The sequence below is a fragment of the Hemicordylus capensis genome, chromosome 3 (assembly GCF_027244095.1).
Source record: "Hemicordylus capensis ecotype Gifberg chromosome 3, rHemCap1.1.pri, whole genome shotgun sequence".
Lineage (NCBI taxonomy): Eukaryota > Metazoa > Chordata > Lepidosauria > Squamata > Cordylidae > Hemicordylus > Hemicordylus capensis.
Window position 1 is genome coordinate 205,990,029 of NC_069659.1, and position 15,247 is coordinate 206,005,275.

The following is a 15,247-nucleotide window of genomic DNA, read 5'->3' on the forward strand; positions in this document are numbered from 1 at the left end:
CACCCCTTGGGGCACTGCCACGCAACCCACTGTTTTGCCCCTCAGGCCCCCTTTCTGCTCCGAATCTGCCCCAAAGACATGTCAACTTCAGAAATTCTTTAAAAATCAGCCCTTTCCCCAATTCCTTTGGAATCTGGGTGGCAGCAGGCACGCATTGGGGCACTACTACCTGAACCACTCTTCTGCCCCCAAAGCCCCCTTTCTGCCCCAAATCCACCCCAAATAACATCAACATCACACATCAACAACAGCAGAGCTTTGGAAAAAATCAGGCAGATTTCCAAAGGTCATGCACATGCACATCCCCCCACCCAGAAATGCAATTGATCTATACACAACAGTGTCAAATAACAACAATGAAATGCACACTGCCCCACTGGGCAATGAGTGTAAATGCACACTGCCCCACTAGCCAATGAGGGTAAAATTTACCCTTAAATTTGCTTTAAAGGAATAAGGAGGTAATTGCCAGCAGATCAGCCCATGCTTTCGCTGGCCAATCTGCAAGCTGGAATGGCTGGAAATTCAAACAGATGTCAAAACTCAAAATGGAGACTGAAGGAGAAAGACCTTTTGTGATTTCAAGATGGAGTTCCAAAACAGCCGAAACAAAAAAACATTTTGTATCCGAAACAGGGACGTTTTGTTTTGGCTACAAAATTTTCTGTTTTGAGCACTGGGTGTTTTGTTTTGGCTATAAAACAGCCGAAATGGCCTGTTTTGTGCACAAAACATTTTGTATCCGAAATGAAACACACATCCCTACTAATCAGCCATTGTAGTTATGATTTGCAAACCTTTGGGGAAAACATTTCACAGCTGAGCTGGTTAGGGTCATCTTGAAAAGCTAGACCTGTTCTCCAGTTCAGTCTCAGTGAGATCAATTTTTGAAACAGAAGCTAGGAATTGGAGCCTTAAATGCATCAGGCAGAAGCTATTGTTCTGTTGACCAGGAAGAGGTCCAGGCCTTTAATATTCATACTGCCTAGGTTTTCCATTTTTAACAAGGGCTCTGTCTTTGATCCTACTACCCTAGTTCCCAGTCCATGTGACTTGCAATTCAAAACCTTGAAGGTTTCTGACACTGGGGAGCAAATTATTGTTTGTGGTTTGGTTACCCTTATTTTGTTTGTAGTTTCTACCCTTAGCTTGAGTGAGGACAACTCACAATGCATTTTATGATTGTGCGGTCTTTTATCTAAACCTGTGCAGACATGCTTAAATTAAATTTAGAAAGCTATGGATTCTAATAATGTGTTTTAAGATCAGTGAAAGAAGGAATGGCCAACAACATTCTCGGTGCATCCCATTCTCAAACAAAAGGTAAATTTATCCTCCTCCACTGAGGCATAAAAGTAGTCTACTCACAGTCATTTATCTGCAGAGTCAATGCTCATGGTGGTAATTCATCAAACATTTTTTTGTGGACTGAATCTGGCGGCGTTCCTTGGCATTGGTCTTTGAAATTATAAGCGTGCTTACATCCTTGGGGAATACTGTGACTTTCACTTCTTATTGCACATCTGGAAGGAATGTTGTTGCTTCTCTGTTTTGATGTAGAGGAATTTTTTTCCAGGACAGTTATTTCACCTTTTTGAACCATCCATTAAAGTTGATCTACTGGGTCTTTGCGCTCGCTATACATGTTTAGGATAGAGTTCAATGACATTTGCCTCAGGGCAAAATCACTGTTGGGCAGGCAGAAGGAGCTGTACTGTAGAATATGTGTTCTCAAAGCCATAGTCCCTGAGGTCTGTGACTCAAGCTAGAAAGTGCAGCAAGCAGAAGATTGGTCAGAAAAAGGCACAGTATGAATAGACCACTTCATCTTTCTCTGAAACATATCTTTGCATTTGCTCTCATTTCATAAAAATCAGTATTTAATAGTGGATATGGTGGTGGACATGCACCAGGGAGATCTGGGTTCAGATCCCCACTCAACCATGATACTTACTGTGTGATGTAGAGCCAGGGACCTTCCTTGCCTCCAGAGGTTGTTGGGAAAATATGCTTAAGCTTTGGAAGAACAGCAAGTGACAAATGTGAGAATGGCTGACATTGGCTGAGTAGACAGCTATGCTAACTAGGAATGCAGATTGATTAAGGAATTGTTGATTGATTAATTATCTGCCTTTTAACCAGTTAATTTAATTTAAATATTAACAAGGGGTGTGAGGAAGCAACAGGACAGTGCTTGAAATAAAGTAAAAAGGTCAGGGAGGGGTTTAATGAAACCTGCAAAATCCATACTTAGTTGCCCAGAATTTGAGCCAAATTATAGTATTCTTATGGCCTTTGAAAAGCAGCAGCTAAAGAGACCAGTACAGAAGCTGGGGGTGCTGTGGCGGGCTTGGACTCCCTTTAATGTGAACACTGCAGCAGAAGCTTGCTGGTCCAGTTGCAGAAATGTGGTGGTATTCCTCTTGGGCCCCACTGGCCATCACTTGAGGAACAGGGTTCTGAGATTAGGTTGCTAATGCCTTAATTTTTTGCTTGCAGTATAGTCTGTGGGTGAGTGGGTGGTCTTGCTTTGTATTGAATTGAGATTGAATTAAGTCATGTAGATTTGTCTCCAGATTTCACCTAAAGCCAAATGGTTTAGGCAAACATGGAGTTTCCTGCTGGAGCAAAACATCAAAGGAAATTTGAGTAAAGGAAGAAAAACTTTGGTAAGACTGAATCAATTTCTTGGAGGTGGGGCAGTATCTTCTAGGGCAGTAAAAGAATTTTTATTTAAATTATCATTTCAATTTTAGTTGATAATCTGCATATATAAGTATGAGAAATTTTTTTTTAAGTGCTTCATATTTAGATGATGCACACATATGGCAAAAAGCACATATTCGAAGAGAAATGGCTCTTTCACCCAGAAGGGAATTCTTCTTTTAAGACCACAATTACCATTAGCAGTTTTCGTTTTTAAGCAGTTGCATAAAAAGTAGCTGCTACATTGAGGAAGCATCCAAGGAATTTTTGAAGGAAATAAAAAGACGTTTTTGATATGAGGAGGAGGAGAGGAAGGAGGAGAAGGAGGAGGAGAAGGGCTGTCCAGTCACACACCCCTGAATCTCCTGTGTGTCCCTTGTAACTCCTGTGTGTCCCTGTGTAGTGTTTTGAAATGGTTTGGCAAGTCCCATTTATTTTAGTTGGATACTGAGTAGATCCTTAAGTTTGACACCTTTCAATAAGATGCATAATAATTCTTTGGCAGCCTAGTTCTACATAATTTCCATAACTTTCAAACAGTATGTAACGGATGCAAAGTGGCCACTGATGCCATTACACTAAATAATTTAAGATGTGCTTACGTCCAGCAGGATTTAAAATTAAGTCTGTCATTTGATGAATAAGGGTGCATTTTTCAAAGCCCTTTGTGTGCCTAAAGAGGAGCCTATATGGAGAATAAGAGTTAATGCTCTTTGGAAGTTTTATGTAACTAAAATCCAGCAAAAATTGAATTTGGAGCAAGATCTCAAAGACAAATGGTGAAGGGCAAAATGCCAGGAACAGATGCATTAATAATCTCCATAAAGCAATGGTAGCCAACTAATTTGAGATATTAAAGGAAATCATGAGTTTAAACTTTCCTGTATTTCGAGGATGCAAGGTTCCATCGATAAGTGCAGGAAATATTAAACTACACCATTAATGCACAAAGAGAACAATAAAATATCCAGAGATCTTATTTCACTTCTTTATTTTTACTTTTGAAATGGAATCCATTATCTTACATGAATGATAGTAAAGACTTACTCTACCTTTTAGAGATTCTTTTATGCTGTTTTTATAAATTGCCAATTGTAATCAAGTAGTGTGAACCTGGGGTACATGGCATCTTTATGGACCAATTTATATAGATGAAAAAGTGTGCAGGCTGCTTGGTTTCATGGAAACTTTAAGTAAAATGAAAAAGTACATGTCACTTACAGATGGAGGTGCACAAACAAAAAAAGCTAGTCCATTTTAAAATCATATCCTTTGCATTTAACAAGGGTAGAGTAGTGATGGGTGAGCCGCTTTGAGTTCAATTAGTAATTGGCTGTTAGAACTTTCTTGGCAAGTGCTTAGAGAAAGCTCAGCCCTTTTCCTGAAGAGTTCCTCCAGGTTCCTAATTCTGGTGCATGCATAATGGTGGTGCCTCACACACCCAATTTCTGTGGTCCAATTTCTGTAGTGCATGACTGAACTTTTAGCACACGTGGATGCCACTATTTTGCAGGTGACAAGTCGAGGGAGGCCACATACATGTCCATTTGAAATAGTTCACTGAAGTTTCACAGTGAGGGTTTCACAGCAGCCAGTAAGAATTTAACTGAGAATAAGGGATTAACCAAAAAAACGGGCATACATCTGCAAAGCAGCTGGATTTGTATACCTGGGCAGATGTCAGGCCAGGCACCATTGCAAGCCTGAGAGCTTTGGGCTAAATAGCTCTCTTAATTCTGTGGTGTTTTTGGTTAATCCATTCCTTGATCCAGGCCAGCTTCTAAATGGTGCTTTAGTAACTTTTATTACTCTTCCTCCTCCGCCCCCTCATCACGGGCCGCTGCTGTTTTATAGGCCTGTTGGCAAATTACACAAACCCCATCCTCCTCAATTGGGCCACCACCCTCCTTTATTAGCCCCCTGGTACAGCCCCCTGGTCAGCAGATGCTTTCCATTCCCTTGACTCGTGCTCTGTCACCCACCCCCTCCCTTTTCCATGAGGCGCCTCGCTGATGTCATTGGGAGGTGCCTTGCTCACCACCCGCTTGGCCCACTCATCTTCCTCGGGAGCCTCCTTTTGGCTCTGCATGGCTATCCCCTCTGCCGCTGCTCCTGAGGGCTCACTGCTGCCACCCCTCAAGCCCTTCATGGCGATTGATGGTGGAGTCACCTGTCGGACAAATATTTATCTCAGTAAACCATTAATATTCCTGATTCAACTCCGCTGTCTTGTCCTTGCATAGCACAACTCTTTCCACTGGATTCTACAAATCCGTATCAGCCAAGCATTGCAAGCTAACCAGATTCGTATTATGAATTAGGTTAATTACAGTGGCATCACTAGGATGTACATTTTAGCAAGATTAGCAGTGTGTAAAGTATTGCCTCTATTATATCTAACCATTCAATATGCTCTTTCCTGAAGTACTCTTTGTATGAACGTATACTGCCATGGCTGCTACTTCTGCTGTTTTCATGTTTGCTCACATGCAGTCCAAGTACTCATAAAGGCTTCTACCCACATGCTTTGTTTTTCTTTTGGGTTTACATAACACACAAGTAACAGCCAGCTCCCTTGGTAAGCATTCAATAAAGACACATAAAGTGAGTGCAGGGCTTTGCATGTACTTGGACTGGTGTGGGAGTAGTTGTAGAAGCAGCAGTCACACCAATTAAGATATATGTGAAGAGGGTCACAGAACTGAACTCAAACACACCACTCAAACTAATATAGAAATTGGTCCTATATCAGCTTACATTCAAGCTGTGACTTTGTTGGGCTGTGGACTGAAATCTGTTTCAGGTATACTTTTCAAGACATATTTTTAAATCTCCCATCTAATTCGAAAGAACAGAGGGGGAGACTTTGTGTGACTTCTGTTCTACTTGAGAATGTGGCTCTAAGCTAACCTCACTTGTTTCCCAAGGACTCCCTTGTACCTGTACCTTTGGTCTAAGGGATTTTACTATGCATGAGAAAGTATGGCAGGTGGCTCTCTCCAGCTGTTAGATGCATCTGCCAGGGTTGAGGATAGTGTAGATCACATCAGACAGTATAATGCTGCTCCGAATTAGACGAAGATTTCAGGCAGCCTGCATTCATCCCAGGCTGGGAGGAATGTACTATTGTTGACCTGTCTTGCCTAAATATAATGATGGAAAGGATTGTAGCAGGCAAATATAAAACACATTGTTTGCAGGTGGCATCATTTGTTTCTTGTACTGGCAAATGATTACAATGAATGCACCAATGAGTACCTTACTCCTGGCGTTCTCATGGTTCAAAAGGTCTTCAGGATGGTTTCCTCTCCTCTTCCTCCACCCAGTTTTTTCATCTACCTGGTTTTGACATGCTTCTAGGATTTTAGAGATGAAGGTTTTGTTCATTAATGACAGTCACATGTTTCTCTTCATAATAAACATTTGTAAAATAACCTGTAGTAGTGAGTTTTTGTGCAGGCAACCACTGAAGGATGTGTCTGTTTCACTTCCTGCTGTATCTGGACATATCTGATTTCATGAGACTTTCTAACTTGAACAAATTATAAGCCACTCTTAGAAGGAACCTTCAAAACAATACACCCAGAATAGTCAATGTTGCTTCTATAATGATATCATGAGAGCAACCATTAAATGCACAAAGCAGAGAGATTTGATGGGGTTCCTCCTTACAGCTAGTATCTCACAATAGGAAATGATGGCATCCCATGTTTTATGGGTGTGTAATTTTACCTGAGATTTTCTGAGCAAGAGTATAATGTCAAGGGGAGAAAAGCTTGTTCATTCTGCCTTCACAGTAGGTCTCATGAGTGGACCTAAAAGCACAGACACCATCAGCTCCATTCAGGGTAATACGTACTGTAAGACATGTACTTCATAGCTTTGTAATGATCACCAGTTTGTTCTCATTCACCCTCCAACTACTGTAAAAGCATTGTGGTAGTCCTTTTTCTTTCCCCTGTTTTCTCCTATCTATTTCAGGGCAAAAAACCAATGATACTTAAAAGGGTTCAAATTATTGTTTTCCTGACTGACGGAGACTGGCCCATTTCACCCTTTTTGTGAGTGATAGCCAATGGAAAAGCCTGCATGTTCTGACTTGCAAGCTGGGATCCAACTAGGGATGTATGGAGCGCTCCCTCAGAAATTTCACAAGTATTATCGAAACTCTTTACTTCCATAGAAGTTCATTGGGGTTGGGGGAGGGGCATTTAAAGGATCGTTTGAGAGCTCTAGGCATGCTCTCTTCCTCCTTGGCATTGTATTTTGTTCAGTTTATGGTGAATTCTTCAATCATTCTACAATCTGTTTTAAGTGTCTTTATTCTAAAGCAAAACATGTTGGTGGTACTCAGTACTTGATTGGGCTCTGACAGACTCTGGCACTTTACAGTGTGATGAAAATAGAGATAAGATTTGATTAAACAGTGCATCAATAGAAACACTAGGCTTCCATCTCTTTGCAGTGAATGTTAACAGGGAAGTATTTTCCAATTTGCATTGCCGTTTAAGCAGTCATGCTGTAATCACTGGAACAGTGTAATGACTTAATCTCCCTATGGAGTCACCCTGTTGTGGTTTTCTGAGAGATGCTAACCATTTTCCCACATGGTATACGCCATGAAATTCAAATAACACAAGGAGAGAGATGTAATTCATTTCTCTGTTGCCTTCTGCTGGGCTTAATTCCCAGGGCCTACAGCAAAGATGCATATGCTAGCAAGTGTGACAATATAGCAAATTCTCCACACCTGTTCTGTATTCTCAACAAAGGTGCCATGAAACAGGACACACTCATCATTATGTTACAGTGTGACGTCGGGGTGGGGAGTGGAACCTATAAATTATTAGGCAGGGTAAGAAAACTAAAAGCACAGGTCATTATAATTAAGTTGGTAGTCGGTGAAAACACGTCCAAATTGTTTCTATGCTTCTGATATAATTTTGAAGGCATGGCTCATGTGGTCCAGTAAAGGAGCTAGATCCCACAATGCTGCAGTGACACTTGAAGGCTGTATCACATGGGCTGATCACACTTCAAGATCATGTGACCGTCATTCAGGCCAATATCAGCTGCTTGGATGCAAGGCTGAGAACTGGTATGGGTAATCTCTACTTGGACTTCCCTACTGAACATGGTTGCATCCTTCAACTGTTATCAGAGCAGTGTAAGATCCAGTCCCCTTGGACTCATGGAATTAGTTGCTTGGTTCTTATATTCTAGCCCCAGTATATAAGTTGGAAAGGAAAGGAAAGGAAAGGAAAGGAAAGGAAAGGAAAGGAAAGGAAAGGAAAGGAAAGGAAAGGAAAGGTTGTGCCATTGAGTCGATGTCGACTCCTGGCGACTACAGAGCCATGTCGTTTTCTTGGTAGGATACAGGAATGGTTTACCTGTACTATATATGTGATTATAAACTCCAGATTTTGTACTGGTTTGTGAACACAATTCAGCATGCTTGATATGACCTATAACTTTTTAAAGGCATGAACGTCATATACCTAGGAGACATTGAGGTGATTCTCACGATTGGCAAAACACGGGCTAAGGGAGCCCAGCTTGCTTTTTGCCGATTGTGTGCTGCAACAGGAGCCACATGGCAGCAAACCTCTCAAAGTACCCCTCCCCTTAGCTGAGGTTAACAGAGTGAGCGCTCTGTTAACCTCGTCTTTGTGATTGTGTATTGCTGCGCCATGGGTCCACGCCGCAGTAACACATACGGAGAACCCCTGGCTGGGAGGATGCAAGCAATCTCCTGGGCTTGGGGGTCTGTCCAGCATGCCCCACACACTCGCACAGGGCATCCTGGAACTTCCAGGGGCCATGTGGCCCCCAATCCCCGCAGCCCCCGCCGGCTCCATAACGCTGGCTCTGTGCCCTCTGTTGTGTGGGCAGCCAATCCGGCCATGCAGGGCTGCAATTGTGATCGTGGCCTAAGCCCACTCTCCCTGCAAACCCTCTTGTGAGCCCACTCTCCCTGCAAACCCTCTCACTGATTGTGAGACTCGCCTCTATCTATTTCTTCCCTGACTGTAGGCTTCCAGTGGCATCTGGTGGGCCACTGTGTGAAACAGGATGCTAGACTAGATGGGCCTTGGGCCTGATCCAGTAGGGCTGGTCGTTATGTTCCCATCATGATACTTAGAATGGTCACTTGAAAGCACTGAAATTGACATCAAACATTGTCTAAATTGAGATATTGAGACAAATTTGAAGGTAGAGTGAAATGACTGAAGAATTGCAAGGGAAGCATAAAGGTTTTATTTAGAAACTGGCAAAATGTCAGGGGGCATGTCCCTATCTGAGATCCATAAAAACACACACAATGCAAGTTAATAGTCATGTAGAATTTTCAGTGTCATTTGTCCCTCATCAGTTCTGGGTATCCAGGGTTAGTGATAAAAAATTTCATGCAGTAAGCAAAAGTAATAAGACTTGGCATTAACATCAGTTTATTTATGTTTATACTAGTGGGCCCAGGCACAGAGCATCTGTGCCTCAAGCGGGCCCGCCACCGCAGCCTCTGGCCTCCCCGTGGCCGGGCCGGGCCCCCCGCCGTGCCTCTGCACCACGCATGCGCAGAACACCTGCCAGAGGCACGGACGCAGGTACCTTAGGGTTTTATTATATAGGATATGCTTTTTCTGCCACAGGGAATCTATATGAGATTTCAAGGCAAATTTTGAGGTGCCTGCTCAGGAGAAAACTAGGGAAGCCAAAGGGGTTTCGGGAAGGCTAGAGTCATTTCTTAGGAGAGTTTTGCCAATTTCTAGAGAGACGATCCCCTCAACACTGGATTGGTCTAAATATTCTGTTCTGGTTTTCCAAACCATGGTTTGGTAATGTATTGTGCACTCATATTCTACTCTCCGCTCCTTACACAGTTATACTTCACAGTATGAAAAATGTTATATAATTATTTACTTCCTGGACATCAGAATTGGCAATGGCTTTCCAGTTTGGTTGTAATGACAAACTGTGGTTTGCCTGAATGGGAAGTAATTAATTCTTAGCACTGAAGGGGAGGAGAGAATGTGTGATCCTATTGTATGTTCCTGATTCTCAAAATCAGGGTTTGAATGTTGTATGTGAATCAACAAGTTCATATAAGGGCAGGTAAGGAGGCTTCTTTGTGGCTGATCCATAATTCTGGAACTTTATGGAACCTGGATACAGGCTCTTCAAATGCATGATACAGGTAGGAAGTGTACTTCTCTGCCTGTATTCAACATAACATGTGAATGATTGAACCTGTGCACAGATCTGCACATGTGTACACGGGCGTATCTAGGGTAGGGCAGGCAGGGCACATGCCCCAGGCACCACTTGAAGGGGGCGCCATTTCTTAGAATTAAAATTTTTTTTAATGGCCACCGAAAACAAAGTGGCCACTGCGTATGCTCAAATGGTCTCTGTGAGGCCCTAGGCCATGCCAGGACTCTCAGAGGCCATTTGAACATGCACGGTGGCCATTTTGGTTTTAGCGGCCATTTAAAAAAATATTTTTAAAAATGGCCACCACACATGCTCAAATGGTCTCAGCAAGGCCCTAGAGGCCAGCGGGGGGAGGGGGAACCTTTGAAGAACTCCCACACATGGCCTTTAGGAAACCCCCGAAGGGGCTACAGGTAATTTTTTTAAAAAATTAATATAATATAAGCCACTGTACTTTAGTTTGGCACTATGTACAGAGAATCAGGTCTTGTGAATACTGAGCTGAAGCTTATGAGCTAGGATTGTATTCATTTGCTTTTACTTTGCTTCTTGTGATAAGTGAGTTAAATGTGATGTCTTAATAATATGGCTATTAATGGTGAGTTTGTCTTTCAATCAGTGTGAAATCCTTAGTATTAAGGCCCACTGGGAGTTTCTTCCTCTCTTCCTCTCATTTTAACTGTCTTTCTGAAAGACTAGAATATATTCCAAGCAGTGACACAGTTTACTCTGAATATCCTTTAATTATTTTCAGAGTATCTGGGAAAAGTCAAATTCTCCATTTATTTTTAAAACTTATGTAATAGTGATGCTACAATGCAACGTAGAGAATTAGACAGGCACTTCTGTTTAGTTTTCCAAGTATACCTCCACATAGTATTTGGGTATTTCATGAGCCCCAGCATACTGAAATTTGTAGTTTTCCAGCATTTTTTGGCCTGGCTACGTCCACTGCTAAATAGTTTTTGAAATATTAAAATATTAATGAGCTTGACTTGTATTTTTCAGCTGATCTTATGAAAAAGTTATCTGAAAGATGGGTGTCAGATGTTTTGGACAGGGGCCCAATTTTCAGTGCTTGCCCTGGGCACTATTTTCCCTAGATTTGCCTCTGTGTGTACACTGCATACTTGTATTTGTGTTGAACAAAATGTGTGAATGGGCCTAATGTAGATGGTGATTGTATGTTGCTTAGTTGTAAAGAGGATGCTTTACAGGCAGAAAATCCCAGGTGGTTCGTAGGGTTGTGCATAAAATCGGTTTGCTCGATTTGGTTCAAATCCAAACTGGATTCATGTTCAGTTTTGGCCCCTCAAATGGGGGGCCTGGCTCGGCTTGAATTAGAGCCAGTTTGGGCCCAGTTTGAGTATGGCTGGGGGGCATTACAATAGTCTAAAATAAGGAATGACTTACCAAGGCCTGTGGTTTTGGCTGTCTCTGGGGTGCTGCAGATGCTATGAGGCATCTCCGCCAGCTCTCCCTCCAGCCTCTTCTCGAGTCTCTTTGGGCCAGTTTGGCCTGTTTTGGCCCTCTGTGCATGTGGTGACAATTTTTTTGGGCCACCACACATGCTCACGGGTCATTTGCATGACCAAAAATGGCTGCCACACATGTGCAGCCACCTCAGCCACCGGTGGTGGTAAGTCATGCCTTAATTTAAACTATTTCAACATCCTCACCACCCTCTAACTGGGCCACAACTGGCCTGAGAGGTTCGGTTCAACCTTGGACCAAACCGTGTCTGGTTCAGTTCAAGGCTGAATATCCTAACCAGCCCAATTTGATTGTGAACCAGTATGATATCCAACCAGTCTGCACATCCCTAGTGTTATGAATAGATAATATTGCCACAAGGGGCAGAAGAGTGCACACTACACGCTCTTCACTTTTTAAAAACCAAAAATAAAAAATGGAGGCTGAATAAAAGTTTGTTCTCAAGATCAAATGGTATGTCTGTTCCTGAAAAACCAGAGCATAACACCAGGCTCACAGTGGCCCACATCTCCACTTAAGAAGGATCTCTGGTAGCATGATTGGGAGAGACCTTGACTTGAGACTATGGAGAGTGGTTATCAGTTGTTGTAGAGAATACTGTGCTAGTTGGACCAAGGATTTGACTTGGTATAATGCTGTTGTGTGTGGTGTTAGTTTTATTTTGTGTTTGTTATGTTATTAGTTACCTGGGATTTTGTATAATATGCAAGATCCAAATGGAAATGCAGTGATCAGCCTCTCCTCCCCCTAAAGAGTTAACAGGAAGGGAACCCTATCTTGACTGACAGGCTGGTGAACTCCAGGGCTCAGCCAATCAGCACACCAGGTGGGTGGGACCTAGAGAGCTGTTGCCAGGAAGAAAGGAGTTCTTCGTTAGAAGAAACTAGGCTGGAGATGCAGAGGAGGACATGTGCCGATGGAGGTTAGCTGCAGGAGAATAACTCTGCAGATCCTTGAAAGATAGGAGGGCAGGAAGCTTTAATTCTCCTCAGGAGTTTGGTGAGTACAAGGAAAGGAAGCCTGGGCTTTGGCTTCAGGAAGATTGATTTAGGGGAAAGATTGTTTCATCAGACTTTGCATTATAAGTTATATTTATTTGGTGTGTGTGCTCTTGCATATTACTGATACTGTTCTATTGTAGTTTACCTGTAACATAATTAAAATAGGAAACACTAGCATACACCCACCCTACCTAGGGTGTTGCAAAAGTCTCTGTAAACATTTAAGCATGCATTAAGAGAACCTGTTTTTGTAATCCCACTAAATATTCTTAGCTGTATTTAAAGCTGAGAAATACTCAGATGGAAGCAGTCTGTAGTAATTGAATAAAACTGTTTTTTAATTATTTTCTTTTTACAAGCCTCTCTGAGTTGGTTTTTAACTCAGGACAAGGGGGAAGTGAAGGGTTCTCTGGTGCAAAAACATCCTCAAATGGTCAAACTATCAGTTTTCTCACCACGAGTAGGCTTGCATGTGGAAGATTTTTGTACTTATCCAATAGCAACATTAAGAGAGTTTTCCCTGGGATTTCACCCCAAGCCAAGGGAGGTTCAAGCTCTGTAGATAAGAGGGGTGGTCGTGGCAGCATTTTGAACCTACCAATAATACAGAATAGTTTTAGGAGAAGCCTAGCCAGGCAGCTCAGCAGGGATGATTCAGCATTTCTTTCTCTCATGTTAGCTTGCTCTGAGACAAAGGCTGTAATCTGCTACAGGAAATAAATGAAAAAGGACACAAGCCAGTGGAAAATCTTTCTGTGGGGGAGCTGAACATGGGCATTGTGATGCTCTTCCACAGCTTCTGTTCATTTTAAAGGAACTTGCACAGGAGAACTTCTGACTGGATTATTCTCCTCATATTTTATTCTATTGAACTAACACAGTTTATTGATTTGTCTCTAAATGGATGATGAATCATTGTTTCTCTCATAATTTTTGTGTTATACAATTCTTTGTCTAATTTATCAGCAGTAGTAATGTGTATTGACCCTTCCTATGTGACATTAGACACTGTGAGAGCAGTTATATTTCACAGCATGAAAAATATAACCTGAGGAACAGTTTGAAATATCAAGAACAAGAAGAAATGACTTAGAGTAGGATATTCCCTCATTACTCGTATGTTCAGGGCTGATTCAGCCATCAACAGAGGAAAAGAAGCCCAAATGCATATTTTTAAACAATTCTGTAAATTTAAAATGGGGCACTTTTAATGTATTGCTATCCTACTACTTTATTAGTAATGCACATAACCAAACTGTGGCCTGCATATGGCAGTGCAGATCTCCATGCCTGGGGCCCACAAAGGATTGTTTTTAGATGTGAATTATTTCATTATAAGCCACATCCAGTGTCCTTGATGGGTCACAGGGCATGTGCATTTTAATGATAGTCAGGCTTGAGGGAGGACCTGGCCTCAATAAGAGTCACTGCTTGGAGGGTGGGCTTCTCTAAATAAGGAAGAAAGCCCAGGAGAATCAAATCCTGGGGTCCAATCCGGAGTGAGGGGCAGGGTTTACTGGACAACAGTCATAGAGGAGCAGGGGAGGGGTGTGAACTGATAGCCCAGCTAACCAACAGGATTTACAACCCCATGAAAGTAAACAGAAAGCAGCAACGAAACTGGATGAAGGAAAATAAAAGGCTTGCAAAGAAAACAGTAAATGAATAAAGTCCCCTGAACTGAAACTAGGTACCCCCCTCTAACAATAACTGAGTAATAAGTGGAAGGAAAAGACAAAACAAGGAATGAAACAAGCGAAGGACACAGAACAAGGAACAAAGGGAACAATGCAGGGAAGTACAGACAAGACAAACTGGAACACGGAAAAGATATAATATGCAAGAGCACACTATAAGCTGCCAGTGAAGTTGCAAACAGCAACTCAGCCATGGGAGACTGTTGAATATATATGGTTCCACAGAACCAACAACCAATCAGGCTTCCCCGAGTCAGCAGTTTGGCTTTCTTTCTTGTGCTCTCCTGCACCTGCGTGAGTCCCACTGAGCCTCTCTCTTGATACGTTGTCTCAATACAGGGGAAATCCAAGGCTCTTCCTCATCAGAAACCAAGTCTGGCAGCTGTTGAGAATCTTCAGCTCCAGAGTCTGGTTTCTCTGCCAATTCTTGTTGCTGTGGCTCACTAGCAGGCGAGTCCTCCTGCTCTGATTCTTCTGATTCTGAAGTCTGAGCCATGACAGTAACATGAACTATAGCACCATGTTGCAGGTTTTTAAATTATGAGTCGGTTCACACATTCAGCTGCCAGTCATCAAATGTGCACGTTGATCTAATGTAGATGAATCAAGTGATGTTCATATATGAACCAGTGGAGAAACTGCCTGAGAAAATTTTCTGAAATTTTCTCCTTCAGAGAAATCCAGAAATTCAGAGAGAATGTCTGTTCTCCATGAATGTCAATATAACTCCAGTTTCTCCGTGGGGAAAAGAAGTTCTCCTTGGGGAAGTTTCTCCTTGGGGATGAGAAATTCTGAGAGAATTTACACTTTGGAGAAGTTTTTCTACATCCTGAGAACCAGCCTTTAGTGACTGACAGTTGAATGTCTGAACTGACTCTACTGAATAGTATTGCATATAAAATTATGTAAGATATGAAAGTTCTAACTGTAGTATTTGAGCTGTGATTGCTCATTCAGACATACAGATCTCTACAAAGCTGTGGTCATTACATGATGAATATATATTTCTGAAATGAACTCGCCCAATGAATTATGTAGATATTGAATTCAGAAAAAGAAAGTGGTTTATTTCCTGGGAAGACTGCTTTTTGAGGGGGAAAGTAGAATAATAATTGTTTTTATGTGAGGAACAATTTG

General features: G+C 42.0%; 1 protein-coding gene across 1 annotated transcript in view; it reads left to right on the forward strand.

The window, feature by feature from the left end:
• The window catches only part of LRMDA (leucine rich melanocyte differentiation associated), a 603,331-nt gene that overhangs the window by 422,289 nt on the left and 165,795 nt on the right, over positions 1–15,247 (forward strand). The window lies entirely within an intron of this gene.